At 36.6% G+C, this 10,261-nt stretch overlaps 1 long non-coding RNA gene across 1 annotated transcript; it reads left to right on the top strand.

Annotated features, from left to right (window-relative positions):
- Window positions 1–8,438, top strand: LOC135455606 (uncharacterized). The gene is made up of 5 exons (XR_010442357.1): window positions 1–128; window positions 218–341; window positions 6,415–6,576; window positions 6,754–6,901; window positions 7,501–8,438. It is a non-coding gene; the product is annotated as an uncharacterized LOC135455606 (long non-coding RNA).
- The last annotated feature ends 1,823 nt before the right edge of the window (window positions 8,439–10,261 follow it).

Raw genomic sequence — 10,261 nt, 5'->3', positions numbered from 1 at the left:
ATTTAAAGCAGCTATCCACAAATACACTTCCTGTTTGAAGAAGGAGAGTTTAGTAAAAGCTACTTGATGAAGGCACACAAGTTGCCACCAGTTAAAAAAGACTGAATGCACATTCAGCTGTCACTGAAGTGAGTATATTTAAGTGCCTTGTTGAGAGGCACTCGAGTTTCTCCTGTCTGGGATAATGCTCAGCCTATGAGTGTTAATATCCCTCTAGGTCTAGGACTCAGCTGTGCACTATGCACCTTCTCCTCTGCTCCTTTGTGAGAGAATGCCAGGCATGAGCCTCAAGAAAGAACCAGAAGTCACTCTGAAGAAGTGAAAGCTTGGACAGACAAGAGGTGAGAGCCCCAGACCTGCACAGTCTTCACAAAAAAAAGAAAAATCTTGATGCAGTTTTAAATTCTGAGCTGAAGGAGGTTACCCAGTAGAAAAGATGATTCGTAACTATTCAATCTAAACAAGGTGCAGAGAAACCAAAGTACTGATCCTGAAACACATTTTTAAAAATTTAATGTTTTCAGCTTTTGGGAGGAACCAGTAGTAATACCCTATAGTAAAGATAATTTTTAGAAGTGTGTGAACACATAATGGAAATCAAGTGTTTCTGTTGTATTCAGTAGATTGAAAACTACTTCAAAGCACATAACCTGAACCAAATAACATTGGTTAAGGACACAGTCCTTGACCTGGGTTATTTCATCTTCCAATTTGTAAATTACCCACCATTTTTGCATATATTCAAGGAGGCTTAACATAGAAGTAGCCTTTTTCTTTCCTAAATGCCACTTCCTAAGTTCTGGCAATTAATCATCTTTTAGGTTATTTATAACATATATAGAGAAAATTTTCTTCTTATTTGTGGAGGGTATCATCTCTTGTGTTTTCCCTAAAAACCACATTCCTTCAAAGGAAACATGAAGATTATTCCACAATTTAAATTTTATAACTTATAAATTAATTTATACTTAATGTATATTCTTTAAATAAATTTAATGTTTTATATTTTAAATTATTGATATCAAAAGGAATTTTAATGCCTTCAAAAAAGGAATATTAAATCCCTTTTTTCCTAAGAAATTGTTTAATGTTAAGTAGTATTTCTATATCAGCTCACTGGCTGATATTTGAAAATAGTGCAATCAGCCATATTCCAGAGCTAAAGAGAAACCAAGTGAATTTTGTTATTATTGTGTCAATAATGCATAAGACATCTCAGGACATTGCTTCTCTCTGTTTACCCATGGCTCTTCCAGTGAGGGGTGGTTTCATCAGAATTAAGCCATAAGTTAATATAGCCAATGCAAACTTAATTTCTAGAGTCTTCTCCTATCCAGATTTTATAGTTGTTCATCAGTGCTTCAGGGTTAAATGAAGAAGAAAGTAGAATCCCATAGGACAGTGGAAGACAGCTCTCAGTGTAAGACACATAATGAATCATGATGTGCATTACATGTCTGCCCACCATGAAAACCCAGGGAATTTGTGTTTTCCTGTGGTCTTTGGCAATAGGATATTCTGCAGTGATTTCTCAGAGGTCCCAAGTTATCAGGCATTAGTGAACCTGTTCATGAATCTGGCCACTCTGTGATTTAGCTCTGTAGTTGCTATGGTTTTACTGGGTAAGCAGGCTAGCAGTTGTACAAAGAGAGGCAGAAAACACCTGCAATAAATGAGATTAGTAAGGAAGTTGTGGCTGGTCTGACATAAGTCCTTGAGGTGCTTTTATGCCATCACACAGCAGAATCTATTTGGTATGATTCACAATGCTAGAATCACAATACTGAAGTGTGATTCCTGCCATTCAGGGTAAGAAAGAGCAAGAGGGGATCTTTTTTAATCAACACACATAGCAAGGTTTGTTAGAGCCATGAAATCCTGGCTTAAGTTCTCAAGGACTTTTGAAAAAGATTTAATAAAGAAACTTCTGTATTTTATGTTTCATGCTACCTAGAGGATTTTCAATATTAAATGGAATTGCAAAAGCATAAGAAAGTGAATAAAAAACCCAAACCACAATACAAGAAGAAACATGGGAAATCTTTTTTAGCTCACTATGCATTTTCAGAGATCAGCATCAAGTGAAAAGAACATAATGTTGCCAAGCTTCACAGCATCAACAGTAAATTCAATTTCTGACCTAACAAAAAGACATGTCCTGTAAAGTCTGATGACATCTGACTGCAACCATATTAAGAAATGTCTCAAAAATTATTTTGAATGCAGCCAGTGCACTAAAGAAATATTCTTACTCCTTTTCAAGTCAGAAAAGTGACAGTAACTGATAGATGTTTTATTAAGGGATTTGCAGACATTTGTAAGAATGTCTCTAAGACAAACCTTTTGTTTTGCTTTAGGAGGTAAGAAATACAGAAAGATGTTAGTAAGCCTGGTACGATCAAATGTCTGGAATAGTTAACTTTTATTAAGTGGAAGATGAGACAATACAGACAACATTTTAATACCATTTAACGTTTTTCAGTAGAGCCACTCAGTCACATTTCCTGTTCTCCATTAGACCCACAGACCATAATGGCTTTGTCTGTATTAATGTCTTAAATCATACCCAGGAATGTTCCCAGGCACTGGGAGATGTTCATCTATGCTGTCAAGTGCCTGAAATGTCCCCTGGTGTGATTTTGGCACATGCACCACTCTTCTTAGTAATTCCCAGGCATGATACCCAAGCAGAGGGTGCTGCAGGAGCCTTTCCCAGAGGGACTTTTGCGTGTGGTCACTCTATTTTTGGAGACTAGGAAAATCAACACAAGCTCTACCAGCTGGCTATGGTGCTTGGGATGCACATCTAATTTGGTAGTACAAACAGAGTCATGTGTTAGCCACTGAAAGGTCATGGGACTGGTTGCCTTGCACTATCACTGGTGCAAAACAGAAATAATCCAGGTGAAAAGATACTTATATTAAACTGGTAAAAGTGAGAAGAAAGTGAAGTCTCAAATTCAAATGATACCAAACAATGTTTCAAATTAACTTTGTTTTCCAGCAATTACACATGGTATGTCTGTTGTTTGACAGAAGCACGAGAAGGAGCAAAGAAACAATTATGTAGGTAGTTCATTTTCAGTAATGCAATTAACTGGGGAAGAACACAAAATTACATATATAATGCATACTATTATTGCTGTTATTGCATATGTCACATACATATTCACATATAATAGTTTGTCTCAGAAGCAACATGTTATCTTTGTCATTTGAGGAATTCTTGATAGGAAGGTGACTCATTTAGAGATAAATTATCCCTACAAGTTAATCTAAGCACTGTTTAGAAACAGAAAACAAATGAAACATTAGATACATAGAACATAAAGAAAAATACTGACAGTTCAGAAAAAAAGCCATGAGAAGAAAGAAGATAATCTTGGCATAGGCCTTATTATTGTCTTCTACAGCAAGTTAAATCAATACAGCCTCTGAAAATGTTACTCAATGTCTGCATGGTTCAGTGCAGGAAGCAGGATTTAGCCTGCAGCAAACCTGCTGCATGTTTCCTATGGACTATGTGTGTGAGCTGTACATAACGATGTAAATAACCATGGCCCACAAAGTTTTCCTTGGCAAGGCTTTGGACTCAGCCTTCTTGCAAGCACATGGGATTTTATTTTGGAAGGCTGTTTTATCCAAAGTATTTATTTCTGCTGAAGTGGAGATCCATCTTCTGACTGACTTGGTATTCTGGAAAGCTGGGCCGTGTGCACATGCTAAACAAATCTCTCTTGGACTGGTGCCCATTCTCTGCCCTCAGGAAAAGTGGTCTGGCATGGCTTATGTCCATATGGCTTAAGTGCCTGCCTCAAAATACAATGCCCACATCTATGCTGCCTGCCGAGCAGAGTCTGTGGTCCGTGCCATCTCCAGAACTGTGGGCACACATGGAACTGCAGTCTGGGATTTGCCTGGGAAGGGGCTCATTCACAGTATAACTGCAGCAAGGAGCATGCTAGCAAGGAAACTTTGTGAGTGACCAAAGGATGGTGTGTGAGCCTGAGCTCCATTCCAATCTAGTTTCCCAGACTTTCTCTACTGGGCACTCCCGCTGTCCTTATGGCTTTTGAAACATTTAGCTCTTGTTGGCTTTTTCCTGCCTGCCTTCTTGGACATTAAAAAATGCTTCACTAGCAGACAGGGTTTCAATGAGCATGAGGAAATTTGTTTTGCTTGGTCTAGAAAAGTAGGCATAGAAAGATAGACTATCATGCCCTTGACAGAAGATAGAAAATACCTTGGAGTTAAGAATGCTCTTAATAGAAGCAAATATCAAAAGTACAAGTGGCAGACCAACCAAGTGAATAATAAAAAATAATTTAGCCTTTCAGAATAAATGCATTATTTAGGCCTTTTACCTTGATAACAGCAAAGAAAATATCAAGCAATCAATCAGTTCTTTGTACAGAAGATACCTTCCAAATGACTGTAAGAATTTTTGCATATTCAGAGTCAAATCCGTGTTCTTGATGGCTGCACAAAATTGGATCTCTGTTAGAACTCAAATTATGTCAAAACTGTATGAACAGCAGTGAAATTGTGATCCCAAAGAAAAGAAGCTCCAAGATAGTTATTGTTGTTATTTCTTTTGTCTCTTTTCCCTATTGATTCTATGAAAACCAACACTTGGATGATTTGACATGCCTCTGCTTTGTTTCTGTAAGTATTTACAAATATGTAACTCTATGCATTTTTATACACATTTAAGCATCTGAAATTGAGCATCTATTTATACAAACATAAATCTCAATAAGTCTCTTAATAGGGCCTGAGAAACTAGAGCAGCATAAACTGTGTATTTTACATTGATGTCGTGATGAGGAGACAACAGAAGACCTTTGAAATTTCATCATGAGCTATTTCTGACCATAGATAAATCTCTATAGTTTACTTGGGCCACCTCAGAAGTCTAATTTTTTGCAACAAAATTTTCCACCTTAGGGTATTCTGATGATTATATTCAAACACATGGGCAATATTATTTATGTTTACTTAAAATTATCCAAAAATTATCTTCTGCACCACAAGGAACACCAGCTCTGTAGGACAGCCATAATGAAAAACTTTTGGCAGAAAAACATTCTGTAAAACTTTCTAGAAATTTGAAGAACCCACTCCCTCCATATTGTAAATTAAATCTTTACTTTTTCAACTATAAATAAAAAAAAAGAAAACGTAAAAGATATTTCTAATAAAAAAATACCTTTTGTATATTTTTTCAACCATTGGAACAGTTAAATGAGCATTGTTTTGCCTTCAATCATCAGGCAACAAGAGCAATAGAGCTAAATAAAATTATGCTATTAAGGAGACACACGCAGTACACATATTCCTAGTGAAGACAATTTTTGGCAGTTTTTCTGAGGTTTCATAAAAGCTATCATTTGTGCAATCTGAGTAACTTCCTTAATGAGCCATCATTAAGAAATTGTTTTTCATAATTGCCCACTTTTGAAGGTTCAAGTAATCTCTTCATTTCAGACTCTTCCATACAAGGGTGAATGTCCTTAGAAATTATGTAGTTTAATAACTTTCACCCTCCTAAATCATGAAATAAATATTAGCTCACCAGCACAAGTGGTTTACAGCTATTATATGGATCACAGGCTAGGGATCTTAGCTGAAATATTTAATGCTGGAAATTATACATTTTCAGATACAAAACCAAACACTAAGTGAAGACATATGCTACAATAAACACATCTACAGACATAGTAGATAGGTGTGAAGAAACTGAAGTGTTCCTCCAGATTGCCTGTACTTGAAAATTACTTTAAACATTTGGATGAACAATTTTTTAGGTATAAGTCTTTTTCATGGAGCTCATTTTGATATCTAGCCTAAAATTTGGAATCACGATTACCTTTCTTTGCTGTTTTTTTTTTCCCAAATTGACAAAATATATCAGAATTTCATCAGAGTCTCTTTTACTGTAATAAATATGTAGTTCCTTCCATACAAGTCCAGTTTATTTCTGCAATAATATAACTTCTATTCAATTGCAATCAAGTCTCAGAGGGTTAAAATCCTAAGCAGATGTTGCAGTGAGGTTCTGGGGTGCAGTCGTACCATAAAGATTATGGTAATTCCTTACAATGTTTGAATGCTATGCTAAAAGTTGCTTTGTATCCTGATATAGTCTAATTAATGAAGAGTAATGGGAGATATTAATTACTTTCTCATTGCTCAACTCACTTGGCATACCTGGTCTATCTACCTGGCAGGAGCTAACAGGAATGGCCAAAAGATTTTCATGTGCTTTATATGCAAAGTAAAAAATAAAGTGAACAGTACCTGCAAAACTACTTTGGGAATAAGGTTCTTGAGAAAAACTAACTAGGATCCATACAACTGTCCCCTCCAATGCCAAAGATCACTCCCTATTTCCTTTTGTTGTCTCATGGACAGAAAACTGAAGAAAATAAAGGACCTTCCCCTGGAGAAGAGAAGGAGAAAAACTTTTTAACTCATAAGGAGAACACAAATATTCATTGCAATGACAATATCAGTCACAAGAAAAGCTAAGCATCATCTCCAGTAAGCTGTGGTACTTTATTGCTTCCTTTGAAGGTACATAAAAAAGCCATTATCATTTTTTTCCACCTAAAGAAAATAGTTGATGAGTGTGAGTGTTACAGAGCGGTCATATAAACAACTTTTCTTGAACATAAAGTCTTAGTGTACATGAAAGTCTCTACTTACCTAGTTAGTTTTGCTTGCTTGTCTTGATTTTGTTTATGTTGCCAGAACTGCAGAGATTGGGCATAGCAAGAATAGCATCTACGACCTGAAAGCTTTCCACCCAGCTGCTGCTGCTTCTGGCCCCTCTCAGGACAGAGCTCAGGCCTTCTCAACAATAAACTGAAACACCAGTGTTGCTGTCTTTGAGTTTGTGGTAAGAAAAGAAATAGAATTTATTGTGGCCTTTTTGTTTATATTTCTATAATAAATCATAAATGGCAGTTAGTTTTATCATACTGTTAAGTATTAATTTCTGTACAATGATCAACTTAATTGTTCCATTTTGTTACATCTAATTTAAATGATTGATTTTGTATTTTAATTTTACAGGGTGAATAAAGAGGATAGACTAAATAAGCATTAAACCACCTTAAGAACTATACTGATCAGATTTTTAAAAAACCCATATACCAAAACAATTGGCACACAGTTATGATTGTCATTGCACAGAAAAAGAAATTAAGTTCAGCTATCACAAATGAGATTAATGTGGCTCCACGCTTCCCTGTTGGAACACTGTAGACTGGATTAAAATGCTCTTGCTGCCAAAGGAATTCTCTGCTACAGCAAATTGTGGCCCATGCATCAGAATGCTTTATTTATGTAACACTTGGTTGAGATTAAAAATGTCTTATTTTATTATGATTTTATTTTTAATAAAAGGGCTTGAAGAAGCATACTCTTGATAAACTTGCCAGGGCTATTAAGAAACAGTGCTACACGAAATTAAACCCGTTTCTTTCTCTGTTGCAGGCCCTCTTTCTGTGTGTGGCCCTAGGGAGCCTCAAGATAAATGTCTTCAGCCATGCTGCTCCTGCTTCAGCCGTTCTGTTTGGCTTTACAATTTACACCCTTTTTCTACAGACCATAATTTACACCCTTTTTCACCATCCCCACAGTTGGAGATTCCCAACTCCAGCTGTGGGGACGGTGAGCTGCCCCCAGTCATGTGCTTTGTGTTTGGGTTTGTTGTTCGGCCGGGTACTAAGGAAAGTCAATCTCCCTCAGGATCCTGAGGAGGACACAGATCCATGATGTCCCAATTCCTTGTCTCTGCCTTGGTGGAAATCTTGGGGTAAGATTTCATGTGATATGGGTACCTCAGCCTGACAGACACTTTATATAAACTGTGATAAGATTGAATTCAAATCCTAGACTCAAAATCCCTCTAAATATTGAAGGGTTTAAAGCCAAGAGGAAAAAAAAATATGCAATAATGTGTTAACACTCACAGAATGAAAGGTGTAACATGACAACCAAATAAGTTAAATATCAATGCTAGCAGAAAAATCTGATCAAATTAAGTTAGCAGAAAAGTCTGATTAAATTAAATCTCTCAAATGAAAAATCCAGTTCTGCCTTAATAATCTTTGGGACCTGAGTTCACCCAAGAGCACATGTTCTTTTCTTGTCTTTCAGACACTAAATTTGTTTTGTAGTTTAATTATATCAATTGCCTTTTCTGTGACAATTCTGTACAATGCTTTCCTCTCCTTGTATCTTATCATTTTCTATTGCTCATTAAAGCCTTTAATGCTTTCTAATACTAATAGGAAAACCAAAACAATGTCACTTTTCATAGTTTCAATGGTTACCTTTTTTTACTGCTGAACACAGTGGCAGTTCAGAGAAAATTTCCTATCAGTCTTGGTAGTATTGCAAGTTTCCAACAAAACAGAGCACTTTGTCAGAAGTGCTAACAAACCCACAATGGATAAAAAGAATTCTACTTTCAAAAATCATTTTTTCTCACTTGTTCCTTCTGTCTTTTGGCTTGACATGGGAAAATTAAAACCTTCCAGAACATGTTTTGACTCCAAAGTAGCCAAACGCATCATAATTTTATTTCCTCATAACTTGTTTTAGAATATAATTATAATTTTCTCTCTCCTGAAATCCATTCCTTCTGCAAGGCAAATTAATAATGTTTAGATGTGAGCTGACAGTTTTTCCTTGTTACAGGATGTTATGAAAAGGTTATCAAAATCTTATATTTATTTCTATTTTAGTCTTGACTGTTCTAAGCCTTATACCCTCATGTGTTGTACTTCTGGTAAGGTTTGTTCTACAAGATTGTTTGCAGTGTTTGGAGATAAACACCACTGGCAAAAAATATATTTGCATTGAACCAGTGTTAAGTTAGTGCCCTTGACACTGTTTTGATCCTGAACAATCAAGCAATTTTACAGCAAAATCCTGAACAACCTGCAGTCCCCATGGTTGGGCATCTGTAGGAAGTGGTTTGTGCACAAGTGAATGCCACTCATTTCATAGGTAACTAAGCAGGAACTCTCCATCGCATTTCCTCAGCCCCAAAAGGGATATTTGGATCTGAATCAGTGGCTGTGCCTTGAAGTACCTTCAAATTGCCTGCAGCCAGAGGATGTTCTGTTCAGCGAATCAAACTGCATCTGGTCAGATGTAAATACCTTGAGCAACCTGCTCAAAGTTTTCTTTGCTCTGCCAGCATACTCCATGGTGCTAAATTTTTTGCTAAGTTGGATACAGCTGATCTACAGACACTAAAGAACTTGGCCCATATTTAAAAGTAAAAATGGTTAGAGATGACGAGGAAACAGTAATTTTAAATTATAAATCCACTATGCACATATGTCTTTGAATAGCAGCTCAGAATCTTTTAAAAAGGTGTCCTCAGGCTGTGTGGTTTGGCGATCTTTTTTAAGGTCTTTAAATAGTATAAAAATCTTAAGTCCTTTCTCTGCAGAAGGAATATCTGTTTGATTTTGGAGAAAGAAAAAAGCAGATTAAATGCTTCTACACAGCTCTAAGTAAGAGTGCAGGTCACAGAACATACTGAAAACATAAAAAAGGGACATGTCCAAGTGCACTTTAAACATATTCCATTTCATGAGTAATTTTTAAATCTTCATAAAGAGCGGGTCTCAAAATGCAGTCCTCTGATAATTACAACATGATGATACTTGGCTGCACTCCCTCTAGATTAGAGTTTTTTGCTATTATTTCTAGTTCAGGAAATGATGTAACACTACTTGTTAGTTTTGCTGTAATATTTAAGTAAAGGCTAGTGTTTTTCAGAGAACAGAGAAAATCACATGCTACACTGTGCCCTGATCCCCCCAGACAGACTGGGGAGCCCCTTGCTCATGGCAGCTCTCAAAGTGTACCACACTACCTGATTTAACACATGTGCAGGGAATGCCAAGGCACCACGGGCACTGTCATCCCATCTCCAGGTGCATCTCAGGGCCCACAGATGTCACCCTGATTTTTAAGATTTTTCTAAGCCTTCTGATGTTGACATTCTTGAACTTTCTCACACACTTTCTGTAAAGAACTTATTGTATTGCATTCCTTTATGGAGGAGAAGAAAGTTGGTGGACTGTTGGTTTGTCCAGTGTCATTGGAGAGGTGGCACTGTCACCTTCCAATCCCCTGTCACTTTTGGAAAACTATAAATGGTAGAGTTAGAAAATAAACTTCCCTTTTCTTCACCTTGAGAACAGCGGTGTGCACTTGTGTTCTTTTGCGTTCT

The sequence above is a fragment of the Zonotrichia leucophrys genome, chromosome 1 (assembly GCF_028769735.1).
Source record: "Zonotrichia leucophrys gambelii isolate GWCS_2022_RI chromosome 1, RI_Zleu_2.0, whole genome shotgun sequence".
NCBI classification, from domain to species: Eukaryota; Metazoa; Chordata; class Aves; order Passeriformes; family Passerellidae; genus Zonotrichia; species Zonotrichia leucophrys.
This window is presented reverse-complemented; position numbering and strand designations above follow the sequence as displayed.